General features: G+C 43.3%; 1 long non-coding RNA gene across 6 annotated transcripts in view; it reads left to right on the top strand.

Moving 5' to 3' along the window:
• LOC110507692 (uncharacterized) overlaps nt 1–10,819 on the top strand; it is a 25,694-nt gene extending 14,875 nt beyond the window's left edge. Inside the window, exons 2-3 of one of the 6 annotated variants that reach the window (XR_016492442.1) lie at nt 7,658–10,040; nt 10,177–10,819. This is a non-coding gene — a long non-coding RNA (uncharacterized LOC110507692). Of the gene's footprint in view, nt 1–7,657 lie in introns of all 6 variants that reach the window. The other 5 variants (XR_016492440.1, XR_016492439.1, XR_016492441.1 and 2 more) reach the window with 5 other exon arrangements.
• Nucleotides 10,820–21,267: the final 10,448 nt, after the last annotated feature.

Below are 21,267 nucleotides of genomic sequence, written 5' to 3'. Positions count from 1 at the left end.
CATTTTGTTTGTCCTGTTGCTCTTCTCATTCCCTATATTTCTCTCACTTTCATCGCTTTCTTTTCTTTTCCTTTCTCTCTCTCTCTCTCTCTCTCTCCATCTCTGTTTCTCTTTCTCATGTTTTCCTCTCTCTCCTCTGCGTCACTTATTTCAGGCATTAGTTGACAACCTCTCCACTACAGCGCGAAGTAATATTTCCCTCTGGGGAGTCATTTTATATAATAAATAAATAATCTATTGATTGATTCATTGTCTTTGAATTGATGAGACGTTGTTATATTGGCATGTCATGGGTCAATCTAATCTCTATGCCGTCCCATTGCTGCCATGATGTTGTACATTAACTGAACAGGAGTGGCATTTGCAACATAAGATATATACATCCAATGGAATGTCAAAACACATCCGTTGCAGTAACAGTGACGTGAGACAGAGATGTTTCCCCCATTCCAGTGACTCGTCTGGCCCCCCTCTCCTCCTTCGTTAGCATTGTCAACTGGCATTTCATAGCCCAAATGGATTGTGTGTATTCCCAGAAGGCTCAGCGGTTCTCCCTTTCCGAGATTACTTCCTGCAGTCAGTTAGAGAAGAGAACACTGGTTCATAACTCAAACCACATACACTGTTATTCACTACCGAGAGTGAGGGTGGAGGAGAGTGAGGGTGGAGGAGAGTGAGGGTGGAGGAGAGTGAGGGTGGAGGAGAGTGAGGGTGGAGTAGAGTGAGGGTGGAGTAGAGTGAGGGTGGAGGAGAGTGAGGGTGGAGGAGAGTGAGGGTGGAGGAGAGAGAGGGTGGAGGAGAGAGAGAGAGAGAGGGAGGGGGGAAGGGGGAGGAGAGAGGGAGGGGGGAAGGGGGAGGAGAGAGAGAGGGGGAAGGAAGGGGGAGGAGAGAGAGAGGAGGGAGAGAGTGTGGGGGGGAGAGGGAGGGGAGAGTGCACTGCCAATGTCTCCAGACAACTGGGTGTGGCTCCTGGTCTCACGCACTCTATTTTATGCATGCATACACTGTCATTCTCTCTCACTGTCTTTCTGTTTCTCTTCCTGTCTCTCCCATTCTCGCTCTCTCTGTCTCTCTTCCTGTCTCTCTTCCTGTCTCTCTCCTTTTGCAAGAAAGGAGCATCTCCACCAGAGTGTGTCATATTCCTGATGCATGGCTCTGTTCTGGTGAACAAGCTGTTAAGACAGACAAAGCTATAGGAGTGGAGAGTGGTTCCCCTCTGTAATATACAGTTAGGCAGAGAGAGAGGCAGACATACAGAGCTATAGGAGTGGTTCCCCTCTGTAATATACAGTTAATCCACAGTCAGGCAGAGAGGCAGACAGACAGAGCTATAGGAGTGGTTCCCCTCTGTAATATACAGTTAATCCACAGTCAAGTAGAGAGAGAGGCAGACAGACAGGGCTATAGGAGTGGTTCCCCTCTGTAATATACAGTTGATCCACAGTCAGGCAGACAGAGCTATAGGAGTGGTTCCCCTCTGTAATATACAGTTGATCCACAGTCAGGCAGAGAAAGAGGCAGACAGCTATAGGAGTGGGGAGTGGTTCCCCTCTGTAATATACAGTTAATCCACAGTCAGGCAGAGAGAGAGGCAGACAGACAGAGCTATAGGAGTGGTTACCCTCTGTAATATACAGTTAATCCACAGTCAGGCAGAGGGAGAGGCAGACAGAGCTATAGGAGTGGTTCCCCTCTGTAATATGCAGTTAATCCACAGTCAAGCAGAGAGAGAGGCAGACAGCTATAGGAGTGGAGAGTGGTTCCCCTCTGTAATATACAGTTAATCCACAGTCAGGCAGAGAGAGAGGCAGACAGACAGAGCTATAGGAGTGGTTCACCTCTGTAATATACAGTTAATCCACAGTCAGGCAGAGAGAGAGGCAGACAGCTATAGGAGTGGAGAGTGGTTCCCCTCTGTAATATACAGTTAATCCACAGTCAGGCAGAGAGAGAGGCAGACAGCTATAGGAGTGGGGAGTGCCCCCCCCCCCCCCCCCCCTGTAATATACAGTTAATCCACAGTCAGGCAGAGAGAGAGGCAGACAGACAGAGCTATAGGAGTGGGGAGTGGTTCCCCTCTGTAATATACAGTTAATCCACAGTCAGGCAGAGAGAGAGGCAGACAGACAGAGCTATAGGAGTGGTTACCCTCTGTAATATACAGTTAATCCACAGTCAGGCAGAGGGAGAGGCAGACAGAGTTATAGGAGTGGTTCCCCTCTGTAATATGCAGTTAATCCACAGTCAAGCAGAGAGAGAGGCAGACAGCTATAGGAGTGGAGAGTGGTTCCCCTCTGTAATATACAGTTAATCCACAGTCAGGCAGAGAGAGAGGCAGACAGACAGAGCTATAGGAGTGGTTCACCTCTGTAATATACAGTTAATCCACAGTCAGGCAGAGAGAGAGGCAGACAGCTATAGGAGTGGAGAGTGGTTCCCCTCTGTAATATACAGTTAATCCACAGTCAGGCAGAGAGAGAGAGGCAGACAGAGCTATAGGAGTGGTTCACCTCTGTAATATACAGTTAATCCACAGTCAGGCAGAGAGAGAGGCAGACAGACAGAGCTATAGGAGTGGTTCCCCTCTGTAATATACAGTTAATCCACAGTCAGGCAGAGAGAGAGGCAGACAGACAGCTATAGGAGTGGTTCCCCTCTGTAATATACAGTTAATCCACAGTCAAGCAGAGAGAGAGGCAGACAGACAGAGCTATAGGAGTGGTTCCCCTCTGTAATATACAGTTAATCCACAGTCAAGCAGAGAGAGAGGCAGACAGACAGCTATAGGAGTGGTTCCCCTCTGTAATATACAGTTAATCCACAGTCAAGCAGAGAGAGAGGCAGACAGACAGAGGTTTTAGTTGAAATAGAGTCCCTTTCCTCTTCCTAGTAATTCTACTGTGAGGCGAGGGAGCCAATGACTAATATATTGATCTCCCATTGACTTGAAAGCAATTTATGAAGGGTAGAGGGTGGGAAGTGGTGGTGGTGAGGGGCATTATTTACAGTGGTATGGTGGCCTGGGCCTGAGGGTGGTATGTGTGTGTCGGTGTGTTGCAGTGATTTTTTTTAATGGGAGATCACAGAACAGCAGTGCGTGTTTATATGTGTATGTAATTCCCTCCTTCACACACACGCACACACACACACACACGCACACACACACACACACACACACACACACACACACACACACACACACACACACACACACACACAGTTGAAGTCGAAAGTTTACATACACCTTAGCCAAATAAATTTAAACTCAGTTTTTCACAATTCCTGACATTTAATCCTAGTAAAAATTCCCTGTTTTAGGTCAGTTAGGATCACCACTTTATTTTAAGAATGTGAAATGTCAGAATAATAGTAGAGTGATTTATTTCAGCTTTTATTTCTTTCATCACATTCCCAGTGGGTCAGAAGTTTACATACACTCAATTAGTATTTGGTAGCAATGCCTTTAAATTGTTTAACTTGGGTCAAACGTGTTGGCTAGCCTTCCACAAGCTTCCCACAATAAGTTGGATGAATTTTGGACCATTCCTCCTGACAGAGCTGTAACTGTAAGAAATTTTGCCACAACTGTGGAAGTTTACTTGGGGTCATTGTCCATTTGGAAGACCCATTTGCGACCAAGCTTTAACTTCCTGTCTGATGTCTTGAGATGTTGCTTCAATATATCCACATAATTTTCCAACCTCATGATGCCATCTATTTTATGAAGTGCACCAGTCCCTCCTGCAGCAAAGCACCCCCACAACATGATGCTGCCACCCCGTGGTTCACGGTTGGGATGGTGTTCTTCGGCTTGCCAGCCTCACCCTTTTTCCTCAAAACATAACGATGGTCATTATGGCCAAACAGTTCTATTTTTGTTTAATCAGCCCAGAGGACATTTCTCTAAAAAGTACGATCTTTGTCCCCATGTGCAGTTGCAAACCGTAGTCTGGCTTTTTTTATGGCGGTTTTGGAGCAGTGGCTTCTTCCTGAGCGGCCTTTCAGGTTATGTCGATACAGGACTTGTTTTACTGTGGATATAGTTACTTTTGTACCGGTTTCCTCTAGCATCTTCACAAGGTCCTTTGCTGTTGTTCTGGGATTGATTTGTACTTTTCACACCAAAGTACGTTCATCTCTAGGAGACAGAACGCGTCTCCTTCCTGAGCGGTATGATGGCTGCGTGGTCCCATGGTGTTTATACGTGCTATTGTTTGTACAGATGAATGTGGTACCTTCAGGCATTTGTAAATTGCTCCCAAGGATGAACCAGACTTGTGGAGGTCTACAATTTATTTTCTGAGGTCTTGGCTGAATTCTTGTGATTTTCCCATGATGTCAAGCAAAGAGGCACTGAGTTTGAAGGTAGACCTTGAAATACATCCACAGGTACACCTCCAATTGACTCAAATGATGTCATGGCTTTAGAAGCTTCTGACTGACATCATTTTCTGGAATTTTCCAAGCTGTTTAAAGGCACAGTCAACTTATTTAATGTAAACTTCTGACCCACTGGAATTGTGATACAGTGAAATATAAGTGAAATAATCTGTTCTTAAACAATTGTTGGAAAAATTGTGTCATGCACAAAGTATATGTCCTAACCGACTTGCCAAAACTATAGTTTGTTAACAAGACATTTGTTGAGTGGTTGAAAAACGAGTTTTATTGACTCCAACCTAACTGTATGTAAACGTCCAACTTCAACTGTACATACATACCCGTACAGAGTCCTGATGCAGAATACACTGTTCCAGAGGTGTGTGTGTGTGTGAGAGAGAGAGAGAGAGAGAGAGAGAGAGAGAGAGAGAGAGAGAGATGATGTAAGAATGATAAACATGGTGTCTATGATTGGAAGAACTGGTCTCATAGAAGGGGAAAGAGGGGTCAACGAAAGCACATAGCACCTTGTCACCAAGGGTTGAATAATATTCTATTGCGCTCTCTTTTCTCCCTCTTTCTCTCTCTCTCTATACTGCTCTCCTCCATGTCTAATACTAATAACACAGCCCAAACACACTTTAAACATGCACATGAAGTATGATGTCCATGTCAATGCATGCGGGAGCACATGCACACACTTTAAGATGAAGTCAGTAACAGCGGGAGGCAATATCAATATCAGTCCATTAATAACAAGGCATTAGAAAATACCTAGTTATCGGAGGCTGTGGGGTGTTGTGATGGCTGAGTGCTGTACTATGCTCTGTCAGAGCCTCTCTGGAGAGTCTGCAGGTGTGTTGTGATGGCTGAGTGCTGTACTATGCTCTGTCAGAGCCTCTCTGGAGAGTCTGCAGGTGTGTTGTGATGGCTGAGTGCTGTACTATGCTCTGTCAGAGCCTCTCTGGAGAGTCTGCAGGTGTGTTGTGATGGCTGAGTGCTGTACTATGCTCTGTCAGAGCCTCTCTGGAGAGTCTGCAGGTGTGTTGTGATGGCTGAGTGCTGTACTATGCTCTGTCAGAGCCTCTCTGGAGAGTCTGCAGGTGTGTTGTGATGGCTGAGTGCTGTACTATGCTCTGTCAGAGCCTCTCTGGAGAGTCTGCAGGTGCAGGAGGACACTGACTGACTTACTGCCCCGTGTCCTTTAACAAACACTACTGTACTGTAGGTCAGGACAGTAGGCTGGCTAATGCTAGTCCTCATTCTAATGGTACTAGAAGATTCTGAGGCTGGCAAATGGTAATAATGCTAGCAGTGAAAGCCTTGCCATCTGAATCTTGACTACCTACATTGCTAGCTACATTAGGATGCTCTAGTTATGCTATAATAGCTACAGTACATTGCATGTTATTTTATCCAGAAATAAAGTTGAGGTTAATTTTGACTCTGATACTTGCCCGAAGGTACAGTAGCTGGATTACATTAGCTAGATACCTACCTTTTGTTAGCTACGTATCATACTATCCATTTCCACAGTAGGGTAGAAGGTAAGTTAGCCCCTGGCTAGTTCTGTACACTATACAAGTCACATTAGGGATTTAGGACAGTCACTAGTCAGCTCCCCCTCAGCGCTACTCACTTCTCTTTGGTTCGAATGTGTTAGTGGATTAGTGTAGCCCATTGCTCTAATTTCTTGTCCTTTTCTCTTTCGACCTCATTTTCTCTTTCTCTCCCCCTCTCTCTTTCTCTTCTTCGTTCTCTCGCTCTCTCTCTCTTACTTTCTCTAACGCTACTCTCCTGGATCTCCTTGACAGCTAGCTACTGTATTGTTCCTGTTGAACACTGGAGGAATCTTCTCTGTCCAGCTCTGTCTGCAAACAAATGCCAATTAGGGGAGGTGTGGTAGGCTTAGCGTAAAATAATACATTAAAAAAATCTATATGTATTGTGGATTGGAAATTATGCAGACAGTTACATTGATAGAAGCCACAATCCATCTGCAATATTAAAGCTGAAAAAAACCAAGGCTGATTCCGCCAATCAGGTGTCCCTGAATAACTAGTCTTAACATGTGCACACATCCAAAATGGATCCATTAGATCCACTACATTACTCTGCTCAGAGCTCCTGTGCTTGGCTAGCCTCAGGAGGAAGATGGGTGTGAGGCGGCTGTATTTAAAGGGACTCAGTGCTTTGGCAGAGCTGGCTAGTTTTCCTAGGCTGGGTCGTGTGTGTGTGTGTGTGGGCGGTGTGTGGGTGTGGGTGGATCTATTAAGTGAGGCCCGCACACAGGAGCTTTCCACTGGATCGCAGAGCAGGGCAACAAGGGTGGGTTCGTTGGGTTTACAGAGTCGTTGAGTTCGCTGGACTGCTAAGGGATAGCTTTGCCCAAAACCCTGTCCTTGAACTGTGACAAATCTGTCTGCTCTGCCCGGAAAATATGCAGCTAGGAAGAGGCATTTAAAACGGCATAACAGGAATAGTTTTCATATACTACAGCACATAGTGAGGCTAGACTTTAATCATATGTTTAGCGAAAAAGCTAACCATACGCTGACTGAACTAAATAGGCCTTACTATGTTACTGGGTATATATTTACAGTTGGTTGTTCTCTGGGTGTTTTTTTTGTGTGGTTGTTTTATGGGTTTTACTGAAGGACATAAGTTATTTATAACAATAAAAAAAAATCAACATAGATGGGACACTCAAGTATAAGAGTTGTTTTAGCATTGTAACTAACACTTTTTGTCTAGGCTGAGGCTAAAAATGCTGCAGAGCTATGGTACATTCTTTATCATTGATGATAATGTGTTGTAATGAGAATCTCTTGACGGTTTCACAGCCCTCCTGGCAGTTCACTGGGATTAATCTGACATGAATTAAAGTGAACATTTCTGTCCTTTGGTGACACTCTTGTAAGTAAGACACCATGTTATTTTTCAATTTTGATAGTTTGTTGTAGAAACAGTTGAAGACTCACGGGAACAGTAGTGCCTAAAATAAATGCAAACTCTGTGAAATGGCACCCTATTCCCTATGCAGTGCACTACTTTTGACCAAAGCCCTGCCAAAAGTAGTTTTGATGTCTTCACTATTATTCTACAATGTAGAAAGTAGTATAAATAAAGAAAAACCCTGGAATGAGAAGGTGTCTCCAAACTTTTAACTGGTACTGTATGTCGTACTGAATATTGTATTTTAGCACCAGTCTGTCAGACATACATTCTAATGTTTCCCTTTCTCTCTCCACCCTCCCTTCTCTCTCTGTCTCTACAGATTCCACCTCTGCCAACCCTGATGGACAAAAATGAAGAAGATGTAGCCTAGTGTGTGTGTGTTTTTGTACATGTTGCGTGGGTGCTCACTGGCTGACCCACAGCAGTTCTTCACTGGCAAGCTTTATGTCCTTGTGTACCAACTAAAGCTGCCAGCTGAAGAACTGTTGTGGTTGGCTCTTTCCTGCATCCCACACAGAAGACCAAGAGATGCCTTCGAGAAGTGTGTGTGTGTGTGTGTGTGTGTGTGTGTGTGTCCAGATGCCATGCATCGGATCAGTGAATTCTCCATCCAGATGTTCCATTTTACAGCCAATGGTAGCAGTGTACAGTATGTTTCGAGGTAAATACAGCACACGTGAAGATTAGGCTAAACAGAATAGCTAGCTATCCAAGACATCTGATATGAGGCAATAGGTCTCAGTTAAAAACACATGAACCCACTGCACTCAAATGTAATGTTTTCATTAAGTCTTCTGCTCATGTTGCAGAGCTAATGAAGGCTCTAAGTATGAAAAATGCGTACAAACTATGAAATATGTTTACTAAGTATGAAGTTTGCTTACTAAATATCAAGTATGGTCCCAAAGTATGAGGTACGCTTACTTTAAGTATGCTTACTGAAGACAGATTTTACTATATGTGTGCTGTATTTTTCTCTATTTACACTATATATTGTATTTAGTTTTATGTATGTATACTCAAGAGTTTTATGTATGCTTTCATGTACAATGTGAGCTCTTTTAAACCATGCTATCAGCATCAACTGCCCCCACAAATGGCTGCTTTATTCTACTCAGGCATTAACAAAGACGACTGCACATTGATGCTACTGTACATGCTGAGTCAGCCAACATTCCACACCCCAGCCAGGACCCGCCTGCTGCCCTTATATAGATTGAAGCTGCATGGTGGGGCATCATGGGTGCCACATTGTATATCAGAACAAAACATCTCTAGAATAATTTCTTATGCTACTCAAAAACAACAAAAAGTAGAAGGATAGGAAGGTAGATGGACTGGCTACTCAAAACCTAGAAGTATGTAAAGCATAGGATGATTTAATGATACAGTATGATAGATTGGGGAAAGGATAGGAGGATAGATGGAGGGAATGTTAGGAGGATAGATGGATGGATGAAAGGGAAAGAAGGAGGGAGGGAGAACAAGGCAAGGACATACGACAAACAGCTGGACAAAACCAGCCTCCTGACATGCTGGTAAAGGCAATTTGTGGCATTGTTCTAGACTTAGCTGTGCTGTTTGTCTCAAACCATGATGACTGCTCAGGCCCTCTCTGTTCCCTTTCTCTCTCCCTCTCTGTTCTCTTTCTCTCTCTACTCACTTTCTATGTGTGTGTCTCTCTCTAACTCTTTCTATTTGACTCATTCTCTCTCTTTCTCCCTCTCTCTGTCACACACCCCCACATGCGCACACACACACAGCATACCATACATCTGACTTCAAGGGCGGTGTTGGCGTCGGCAAGAACAGGATATGAGAGCGTGTCACTCTAAAAACCTTCCCCTCCAGATGAGAACAAAGGTAGAGAATGTTCCAGATTCCCTGGCCGCAGTCTAGGAACATGTGGAGCCAAGAGTTGGCCAACGAGCAGTCCTTATCTTTTCCCCCTTCTTTCCATGCATTTTCTCTCTGTTCTCTAGCTTGTCCATCTCTGTTTTTGGCCTCTTGGTAAACTAGCTTTTTGTTTCATACTATTATCTCTTTGTTAGTTCATCTGCTTCAATCTCCATATCTTGTTGTCTTGTCACTCTTCTCATTATTTCTCCCCTCTTCTGTCTAGCATCCCTCTTAAAACACACACAAAGACACAAACAGAGGTAAATAGAGACAAATACACACACACAAACACACAGAGACCGAGAGCGACACACACACACACATACACACACACACATGCCTCAGACAGGATTATCCCACTCTCACAAGTTGATCCTCTCCGGTAAGCACTGCCAGTCCCCTGTGAGCATGTAACCGAAGCACTGCAGTCAGGGCAAGGCTGTGACCTAGAGAGTAGTGTGTTTGTGTGTGTGTGTCAGGTCACAGGCCAAGGTCTCCTACCTGATCCACTCTGAGGGAATCGGCCTGCGAGTACATTAAGAGATTGCGGTGGGGCGCCGAGCTGAGGCTCACTGGCTCGACTTAAAGACATACACACATAATCCTGGCTGCTCTGCTCCACCTAACAAGGATACACGTGGCAGGTGTGTCTTTCAGGGACTGTGTGTGTGTCGTCTCTGAACTTTACCCTACCTATGCCCTCTCAGGCGTGCCCCTGTCCTTGGGCACCCTTACCCGCCCTAACGTCACTTCATCTGCCAACTGGATAAAGATAGAGGGGTGCACAGAGACGAGAGAGAGGGGTGCACAGAGACGAGAGAGAGGGGTGCACAGAGACGAGAGAGAGGGGTGTACAGAGACGAGAGAGAGGGGTGCACAGAGACGAGAGAGAGGGGTGCACAGAGACGAGAGAGAGGGGTGCACAGAGACGAGAGAGAGGGGTGCACAGAGACGAGAGAGAGAGGGGTGCACAGAGACGAGAGAGAGGGGTGCACAGAGACGAGAGAGAGGGGTGCACAGAGACGAGAGAGAGGGGTGCACAGAGACGAGAGAGAGGGGTGCACAGAGACGAGAGAGAGGGGTGCACAGAGACGAGAGAGAGAGGGGTGCACAGAGACGAGAGAGAGAGAGGTGCACAGAGACGAGAGAGAGAGAGAGGGGTGCACAGAGATGAGAGAGAGAGAGAGAGGGGTGCACAGAGACGAGAGAGGGGTGCACAGAGACGGGAGAGAGAGAGAGAGGGGTGCACAGAGACGAGAGAGAGAGAGAGAGGGGTGCACAGAGACGAGAGAGAGAGAGGGGTGCACAGAGACGAGAGAGAGAGAGGGGTGCACAGAGACGAGAGAGAGGGGTGCACAGAGGTTACCCCACACCATCATGCCATCCTGCCCAGCCTGATCACACAAAGCACAGTTAAAGCACACCAACACCTAACCATGCACTTTAACTGTGGAGGCTTGAGATCTGCAAGTGTATGGCATGTGTTTTGGTATGCTATAACATGCTATGTATATTAAGGTATAATACGTAATTCCTCTGTATGTTTTAATGTGATAATAAATTGAATTGCACGGAGACAAAACATTCTTTGTGTTTGTATTATTTGAACTGTGAGTAGATATACAATACCGTTCAAAAGTTTGGGGTCACTTAGAAATGTCCTTGTTTTTGAAAGAACATCACATTTTTTGTCCATTAAAATAACATCAAATTGATCAGAAATACAGTGTAGACATTGTTAATGTTGTAAATTACTATTGTGGCTGGAAAAGGCTGATTTTTAATGGAATATCTACATAGGCGTACAGAGGCCCATTATCAGCAGCCATCAATCCTGTGTTCCAACGGCACGTTGTGTTAGCTTATCCAAGTTTATCATTTAAAAGGCTAATTGATCATTAGAAAACCCTTTTGCAATTATGTTAGCACAGCTGAAAACTGTTGTCCTGATTAAAGAAGCAATTAAACTGGGCTTCTTTAAACTAGTTGAGTATCTGGAGCATCAGTATTTGTGGGTTCGATTACAGGCTCAAAATGGCCAGATAAGCTTTTTTTCTTCTCTGGGAAAATGGCTGCCCAGTATGATTACATGGTGTTTAGACTTCAAAAGATACTCATAACACAGGACGACCTAATCTCCCCCTCTCCTGTTCCTAGAAGAAATGTCACTGACACTGTGGACGCTATTAGTTAATAAGAAGTAATGGAGGGGAAGGGAACTAATGTGTGTGTACACACAAACACACACACACCATTTCTCCTCAATGGCTCCATCCAGCCATACTGAAAACCACAGGAGAGGAGGGAGAGGTTTCAATGCCAGCAAGAGGCCAAGACTGGCTCTGCTCTGAAGAGGTTTACAAACCTTTCCTAACTTCCCCTTAGCCTGGTGAAATCGTCTGTGAAAGCTTCTTAGCTTTAGGATTACCCCTATGTGCCGGCTGACGGGTGGGAGATCACCGCTGCACCTGACAAAAACACTGCCGCTGTGCAACTTAACGCAAACCTGACCTATCCCAAGCCCAGACTGACCTAGCACATTCCAACAATGCACCCAGACCTTTACCAAGGGGGCCCAGCAGAGGCCTGTGGCCACTCACAGAGGGCAGGCCACCTAAGGACTGTACCTGGGAACGTATCTGGCTCTCTCTCTCTTTAAGGTTCGTCACTAGTTAACACAACCACAAAGTCATAATTATGGGTAAACTCTGCCTATTTCCACAATTTCTATTCTTATTTGATTGTAAACCTAACCCTAACCACACTGCAAAACGTATGCCTAACCTTAACCACACTGCTAACGTTATGCCTAACCCTAACCTTAAATTAAGACCAAAAAGCACATTTTTGTAGCCAATTTTGACTTTGGCTATCTAGTGGAAACCTTCTTTAAGCAGGAGATGTGTGATACATCCTGACTCAAATAGAGAAGAGATATTAACAATATATTTTATGATCTTTTCTGGTTTTTTTCTCATCTCTCTTTATCCTGTGCTGTACCTCAGGGCTGGGCTAGGACAATAATTCATCCCACATCATCATTCATAGGGCTTTATTAAGCAGTGTAATAAATCAACTACTGAGTTATTGAAGAAATACATTTTTTTCATCTAACACTTCCCAAGCAGGAATGGTTGACTCAAGATATTTTGATTTGCAACCTAATCCAGTGATTGACATCAATTCTGGCTTGACAATTAGACTATAGTATTTTAATGTTGAAATAGGACTCCAGAATTTCCCGCGTTTGTTTAGTTCAACAGAGCTGAATTACATATATCTTTATGTGCACTAACTAATATCATCGACTAATTAATTTGGGGTTCAACACCTGAGGAAGTGGAAACTCAAAACACATGAACTAGTGTAGCTAACTCTGAATGTAAAAGGCTAGTAGCCATGTATTCATCCAACAGTAAATGTCGTAAAAAAGCTTTGCAGTTGTAAGCTACTACCCATGAGACCTATAGGCCTAAGCCCTTGCAATGGCCGGTGCACATTTCGCACACAAGCCACTCATTATCTCAAAGCCATATCATATCTTGGTTGTAGAATAGTTGCTATAAAGCTGAATATGGACAATTGAGAAATAAAAAGTATACCTACAGAAAGCTGAGACCCTACTCTCTTTGACAGGGACAAGGGAACGAAGCTTCCAAAGCTGCTTTATTTTGAAAGGTTATAAGATCAGAATGCATTTCTCTCTCTAGCGCATGGGGAGAGGAGAGCGGCTCACGAAACAGGCACAGGGGCAGGGCAGACACTATCATTACAGGAATCATGAGGATAATGCACTTCACTGATTGACCAAATTATGGTTTTAGCCGCAGTGGCGATTTTAGCATGTAAATCTTGGTGGGGCAAACAAAAAACATTTTTTTAGATGCATGCCAGCAAAGCCACTACACAACACTAAACAATACATTGATTTCACTATAATGGTGACAAATGATGCCCACAAACTGAAAAGCTCTGTTAGGGCCGACATAAAGCTGTCCCAACAGCAGAGCTTTCTTTTCAGCACCACTGAGTGAATCCTTACCACCGCTACACCTGGCTATCAGTGGAACCTTGTCTGTCAGTTAAACAGTTCATTCAGTCTCATTTACTGTCTTTCAAAAAAACATAGCAGATATGGCTGACTTGCTTAAACAAATGTGGTTTCTACTGACAATTGAGATGTACAAACTATGTCATAAGGGAGCAGCAAGCGGATAAGAGGCATTCTGTAATTTCGATTAAGACATGAGCGAGCTAGGACGGACGTAGTCAATATGACTATTTGTTTAGCTCTGTTGAAATGTACAGTGACAGAATTCAGAACATGGTTCATTCTTACATTATTCTCCCTGTTCACCAAGTCAGAACTGTAGGATAAATAAAGGTGGCATATAAGCACACAGTGAAAGCTCTTACAATATTCAATGATTACGTTTCTCTAAAACAGGCTATAGGCTACATGTGCACCACCAAGTCAGAACAGTAGGCTTTAGGAGGGGGAAAGGGACCAAATGATTAGGGTGAAGCACATGGGCTACTAACAGCTTATTACACAACATACACTTAGTATTACTTTCTCAGCTACAGTATACATATCTCCCTGGCATACTGCTACAGTAGCATGCAATATCAAATAAAATAACATTTATTTATAAAGCCCTTCTTACATCAGCTGAAATCTCAAAGTGCTGTACAGAAACCCAGCCTAAAACCCCAAACAGCAAGCAATGCAGGTGTAAAAGCACGGTGGCTAGGAAAAACTCCCTAGAAAGGCCAGAACCGAGGAAGAAACCTAGAGAGGAAGCAGGCTATGAGGGGTGGCCAGTCCTCTTCTGGCTGTGCCTGGTGGAGATTATAACAGAACATGATCAAGATGTTCAAATGTTCATAGATGACCAGCAGGGTCAAATACTAATAATCACAGTGGATGTCGAGGGTGCAACAGGTCAGCACCTCAGGAGTAAATGTCAGTTGGCTTTTCAAAGCCGATCATTCAGAATATCTCTACCTCTCCTGCTGTTTCTAGAGAGTTGAAAACAGCAGGTCTGGGACAGGTAGCACATCCGGTGAACAGGTCAGGGTTCCATAGCCGCAGGCAGAACAGTTGAAACTGGAGCAGCAGCACGCCCAGGTGGACTGGGGACAGCAAGGAGTCATCAGGCCAGGTAGTCCTGAGGCATGGTCCTAGGGCTCAGGTCCTCAGAGAGAGAAAGAAAGAAAGAAAGAAAGAAAGAAAGAAAGAAAGAAAGAAAGAGAGAAAGAAAGAGAGAGAGAAAGAAAGAAAGAGAGAGAGAATTAACGAGAGCATACTTAAATTCACACGGGACACAGGATAAGACAGGAGAAATACTCCAGATATAACAGACTTACACTAGCCCCCTGACACATACACTACTGCAGAATAAATACTGGAGGCTGAGACAGGAGGGGTCGGGAGACACTGTGGCCCCATCCGACGATACCCCCGAACAGGGCCAAACAGGCAGGATATAACCCCACCCACTTTGCCAAAGCACAGACCGACACCACTAGAGGGATATCTTCAACCACCAACTTACCATCCGGAGACAAGGCAGAGTATAGCCCACAAAGATCTCCGTCACGGCACAACCCAAGGGGGGGGCGCCAACCCAGACAGGAAGATCACATCAGTGACTCAACCCACTCAAGTGACGCACCCTTCTACATTTTTGTTCTCACCTTGTTGTGCTGTTCTTACTTGAACAGACTGGCATGGCAGTCCTTCGTGGGCAAATTTTGTTATCAAACTTCATCAAGACAACTGGGAACTCTGAACACTGAAAAAAATCAAGGTTGAATCATGACGTCAGTGATCTTCAGGTTGGAGCTCTAGAAAGAAGCCCAAGTTCCCGGCTTGGAATTCTGAGTTGAATGACCGTTCAAAATGTTTTTTCTCAGTCGGAGATAGTTTTTTTCCGAGTTCCCAGTTGTCTTGAACTCATTGAAGTCTGAGATTTCCCAATTCCGAGTTTCCAGTTGTTTTGAACATGGCAGAAGTCATGCTGGATTGACAGCATGGCCAATGTATTCAACCTTTTCTGACCCATCGAGTTGAATGCTTATCCTTTTAAGCTTTGAAAAGAGACCCTTAAACCAGACTTGGACCACACACCCACTCCACTGAATAGCAGGCTAGTGATTGTTTTGCATCGCTTGCAGTTAGCCACTGATTTCTTCCAAACCACTCATTGTTCAATTTGCGATTTCCAACTTGTTGTATAATGTTTATGTCCAATGGCCGATGAGCACCAATGCATTTTATCTACAATTTCTCTTCATATGGATCGAAAAGGATTTGCCTGTAGATTATCGACATGATTCATGATGATGACCGCTAACTTTCTAGCTAAGATGTTGAAAGTATGATGTTGACATGATCAGTCCAATCAAAGCTACGGTAGATATAACGGGATTTGACGTCATTTTATCTGTGGCCTATGACCTTGAGCCTTCTTGGATGGGCATTTCTACTGTAACTCTATGGCAGCACCCAAGGGGCTTGAATTTTCAAGCCCTGTCAGTAGATTTTGTGGTGACGTAGTGTCCCCATGAGTAACAGAACACTGAGCCAATCACGGCGAAACTAGAGAACCAACCCCTACGCTCTGTATTTTCCGTTGGCTGCCCCACCACCACAGAAAGCACTGAGCTAGGCTGAAACACCTGCATTTTGGAGCTGCCTTACTCAAGAAAACAAAAAAGAGACCATGTTTGTACGCGGCTTTGTTAACTACATTTTTTTCATTGTTTGCAAACTGATATGTGACACGTATTAATGCCAAAATAACATGCAAAACAGGCAACAATTTTATATATACAGTTGAAGTCGGAGGTTTACATACACTTAGGTTGGAGTCATTAAAACCACTCCACAATTTCTTGTTAACAAACTATAGTTTTGGCAAGTCGTTTGGGACATCTACTTTGTGTATGACACAAGTCATTTTTCCAACAATTATTTACAGACAGATTATTTAACTTATAATTCACTGTATCACAATTCCAGTTGGTCAGAAGTTTACATACACTAATTTGGCTGTTTTGTAGATTTGTGAACATATCAGAATACTTAAACTTACATGCAAAATACCTGCTGTTAACTTTTAAATGATTGGAATGAATTACCCAAAGAGAGTATAAAGGCAACAATTATATTATATTATAATTATACTGAAAATCTTTATACTCTCTTTGGGTAATTCATTCCAATCATTTAAAAGTTAACAGCAGGTATTTTGCATGTAAGTTTAAGTATTCTGATATGTAAAAAAAATAGAAAATTAACAAAAAATAACATCTTACTGCACAAAGGGGACTGTGAAGAGAAAGCCATTTCATATATATTGAATTGTAATTTGCATTGTACCATGTGTGCTTTCAAATAGCTTGGAAAATTCCCAAAAATGATGTCATGGCTTTAGAAGCTTCTGATAGGCTAATTGACATCATTTGAGTCAATTGGAGGTGTACCTGTGGATGTATTTGAAGGCCTACCTTCAAACGCAGTGCCTCTTTGCTTGACATCATGGGAAAATCAAAAGAAATCAGCCAAGACCTCAGAAAATAAATTGTAGACCTCCATAAGTCTGGTTCATCCTTGGGAGCAATTTCCAAACGCCTGAAGGTACCACATTCATCTGTACAAACAATAGTACGCAAGTATAAACACCATGGGACCACGCAGCCGCCATACCACTCAGGAAGGAGACACGTTCATCTGTACAAACATTAGTATGCAGGTATAAACACCATGGACCACGCAGCCGTCATTCTGCTCAGGAAGTAGATCCATTCTGTCTCCTAGAGATGAACGTACTTTGGTGCGAAACGTGCAAACCAATCCCAGAACAGCAAAGGACCTTGTGAAGATGCTGGAGGAAACAGGTACAAAAGTATCTATATCCACAGTAAAACGAGTCCTATATCGACATAACCTGAAAGGCCGCTCAGCAAGGAAGAAGCCACTGCTCCAAAACCGCCATAAAAAGCCAGACTACGGTTTGCAACTACACATGGGGACAAAGATCGTACTTTTTGGAGAAATGTCCTCCAGTCTGATGAAACAAAAATAGAACTGTTTGGCCATAATGACCATGGTTATGTTTGGAGGAAAAAGGGGGAGGCTTGCAAGCCGAAGAACACCATCTCAACCGTGAAGCACGGGGTGGCAGCATCATGTTTTGGGGGTGCTTTGCTGCAGGAGGGACTGGTGTACTTCACAAAATAGATGGCATCATGAGGTTGGAAAATTATGTGGATATATTGAAGCAACGGCTCAAGACATCAGTCAGTTAAAGCTTGGTCGCAAATGGGTCCTCCAAATGGACAATGACCCCAAGCATACTTCCAAAGTTGTGGCAAAATGTCTTAAGGACAACAAAGTCAAGGTATTGGAGTACCACTCACAAAGCCCTGACCTCACCCTATAGACAATATGTGGGCAGAACTGAAAAAGCGTGTGCGAGCAAGGAGGCCTACAAACCTGACTCAGATACATCAGCTATGTCGGGAGGAATGGGCCAAAATGTACCCAACTTATTGTGGAAAGCTTGTGAAAGGCTACCCGAAACATTTGATCCAAGTTAAACCATTTAAAGGCAATGCTACCAAATACTAATTATTGAGTGAATGTAAACTTCTGACGCACTGGGAATGTGATGAAAGAAGTACAAGCTGAAATAAGTAATTCTCTCTACTATTATTCTGACATTTCACATTCCTAAAATAAAGTGGTGATCCTAGGAAATGTTTACTCTGATTAAATGTCAGGAATTGTGAAAATCTGAGTTTAAATGTATTTGGATAAGGTATGTAAACTTCCGACTTCAACTGTATACAGTGGGGCAAAAAAGTATTTAGCAAGCCACCGATTGTGCAAGTTCTCCCACTTAAAAAGATGAGAGAGGCCTGTAATTTTCATCATAGGTACACTTCAACTATGACAGACAAAATGAGAAAAAATCATATTGTAGGATTTTTAATGAATTTATTTGCAAATTATGGTGGAAAATAAGTATTTGGTCACCTACAAACAAGCAAGATTTCTGGATCTCACAGACCTGTAACTTCTTCTTTAAGAGGCTCCTCTGTCCTCCACTCGTTATCTGTATTAATGGCACCTGTTTGAACTTGTTATCAGTATAAAAGACACCTGTCCACCACCTCAAACAGTCACACTCCAAACTCCACTATGGCCAAGACCAAAGAGCTGTCAAAGGACACCAGAAACAAAATTGTAGACCTGCACCAGGCTGGGAAGACTGAATCTACAATAGGTAAGCAGCTTGGTTTGAAGAAATCAACTGTGGGAGCAATTATTAGGAAGTGGAAGACATACAAGACCACTGATAATCTCTCTCGATCTGGGGCTCCACGCAAGATTTCACCCCGTGGGGTCAAAATGATCACAAGAATGACTGCAGAGAGCTGGGACCAAAGTAACAAAGCCTACCATCAGTAACACTCTACGCCGCCAGGGACTCAAATCCTGCAGTGCCAGACGTGTCCTCCTGCTTAAGCCAGTACATATCCAGACCCGTCTGAAGTTTGCTACAGAGCATTTGGATGATCCAGAAGAAGATTGGGAGAATGTCATATGGTCAGATGAAACCAAAATTGAACTTTTTGGTAAAAACTAAACTCGTCGTGTTTGGAGGACAAAGAATGCTGAGTTGCATCCAAGAACACCATACCTACTGTGAAGCATGGGGGTGGAAACATCATGCTTTGGGGCTGTTTTTCTGCAAAGGGACCAGGACGACTGATCCGTGTAAAGGAAAGAATGAATGGGGCCATGTATTGTGAGATTTTGAGTGAAAACCTCCTTCCATCAGCAAGGGCATTGAAGATGAAACGTGGCTGGGTCTTTCAGCATGACAACGATCCCAAACACACCGCCCAGGCAACGAAGGAGTGGCTTCGTAAGAAGTATTTTAAGGTCCTGGAGTGGCCTAGCCAGTCTCCAGATCTCAACCCCATAGAAAACCTTTGGAGGGAGTTGAAAGTCCGTGTTGCCCAGCAACAGCCCCAAAACATCAATGCACTAGAGGAGATCTGCATGGAGGAATGGGACAAAATACCAGCAACAGTGTGTGAAAACCTTGTGAAGACTTACAGAAAACGTTTGACCTCTGTCATTGCCAACAAAGGGTATATAACAAAGTATTGAGATAAACTTTTGTTATTGACCAAATACTTATTTTCCACCATAATTTGCAAATAAATTCATAAAAAGTCCTACAATGTGATTTTCTGGATTTTCTTTTCTCATTTTGTCTGTCATAGTTGAAGTGTACCTATGATGAAAATTACAGGCCTCTCTCATCTTTTTAAGTGGGAGAACTTGCACAATTGGTGGCTGACTAGATACTTTTTTGCCCCACTGTATATGAGCGAGCTATTTTATATATACACACACTGTACAATTGTTGCCTGTTTTGCATATTATTTTGGCATTAATACATGTCACATAACAATTGGCAAACAATGTAAAAAATATATATATATATATATTTGTGTTAGTAAAGCAGCATACAAACATTTTTTACTTTGAGAGAGAGAGAATAAAAACAAATATATTTTATAATAAGGCTGTGAAGTAACAAAATGTGAAAAAAGTCAAGGGGTCTAACAACATGCATTTCGAAAATATACCATACATTTGGAAAATATACCATACATTTGGAAAGTATTTAGACCCCTTGCATTTTTCCCACATTTTGTTACTTCACAAATAACATTTATTTTTTAAATGTATCTTTAATATACACACAATACCCCATAATTGTCACGGTCGTCATAAAGAGGAGACCAATTCGTGATATGAATACATACTTCCTTTAACTAAACAAACTAACAAAATAACAAAACAAACATGAAGCTATATAAACCGAGTGCTGACAGGCAACTACACATAGACAATAACCCACAAAACCAAAATGGCAAACTAAATAGGATCCCCAATCAGAGACAATGATAAACAGCTGCCTCTGATTGGGAACCAATTCAGGCCACCATAGACCTACATTTACCTAGACATACAAAAAACTCATAGATAAACAAAAACACACATACCCACCCTCGTCACACCTGACCAAAATAATACAGAAAACATCGATAACTAAGGTCAGGGCGTGACAATAATGCCAAAGCAAAGATAGGTTTTTTGAAATCTTTGCAAAAGTATTAAAACTAAAAAAGTATTCAGACCCTTTGCTATGATACTTGAAATGTCAGAGCAAAAACCAAGCCATGAGGTTGAAGGAACTGTCCGTATAGCTCCAAGACAGGAGTGTGTCCAGGCACAGATCTGGAGAAGTTTACCAAAAAATGTCTGCAGCATTGAAGGTCCCCAAGAGATTGCCAAAAGGTACCTAAAGGACTCTCAGACCATGATAAACAAAATTCTCTGGACTCATGAAACTAAGATTGAGCTCTTTGGCCTGAATGCGTCACGGCTGGAGGAAACCTGGCACCTTCCCATAGTAGTGGAAGTATCATGCTGTGGGGATGTTTTTCAGCGGCAGGAACTGGGAGACGAGTCAGGATCGAGGGAAAGATGAATGGAGCAAAGTACAGAGAGATCCTGTAGGGCTCCTGAGTGGCTCAGCGGTCTAAGGCACTGCACAGTATTTGAGCCGTCATTACAGACACTCTGGTTTGATTCCAGGCTGTATCACAACTGGCCGTGATTGGAAGTCCCATAGGGTGACGCACAATTGGCCCAGCGTCGTCCGGGTTTGGCCTGTGTAGGCCATTGTAAATAAGAATGTGTTCTTAACTGACTTGCCTTATTAAGTGAAGGTTAAATAAAAAATATAAAAAATCCTTGATGAAAACCTGCTCTAGAGTGCTCAGGACCTCTGACTGGGGCAAAGGTTCACCTTCTAACAGGACAATGACCCTAAGCACACAGCTAAGACAACACAGGAGTGGCTTTGGGACAAGTCTCTGAAAGTCCTTGAGTGGCCCAGCCAGAACCCAGACTTGAACCCGATCAATCATCTCTGG

Source organism: Oncorhynchus mykiss, chromosome 27 (genome assembly GCF_057628025.1).
Source record: "Oncorhynchus mykiss isolate SJ-2025 chromosome 27, ASM5762802v1, whole genome shotgun sequence".
Taxonomy (NCBI): Eukaryota; Metazoa; Chordata; class Actinopteri; order Salmoniformes; family Salmonidae; genus Oncorhynchus; species Oncorhynchus mykiss.
The sequence above is the reverse complement of the archived record's forward strand: the minus strand, read 5'-3'. Positions and strand labels throughout refer to the sequence as shown.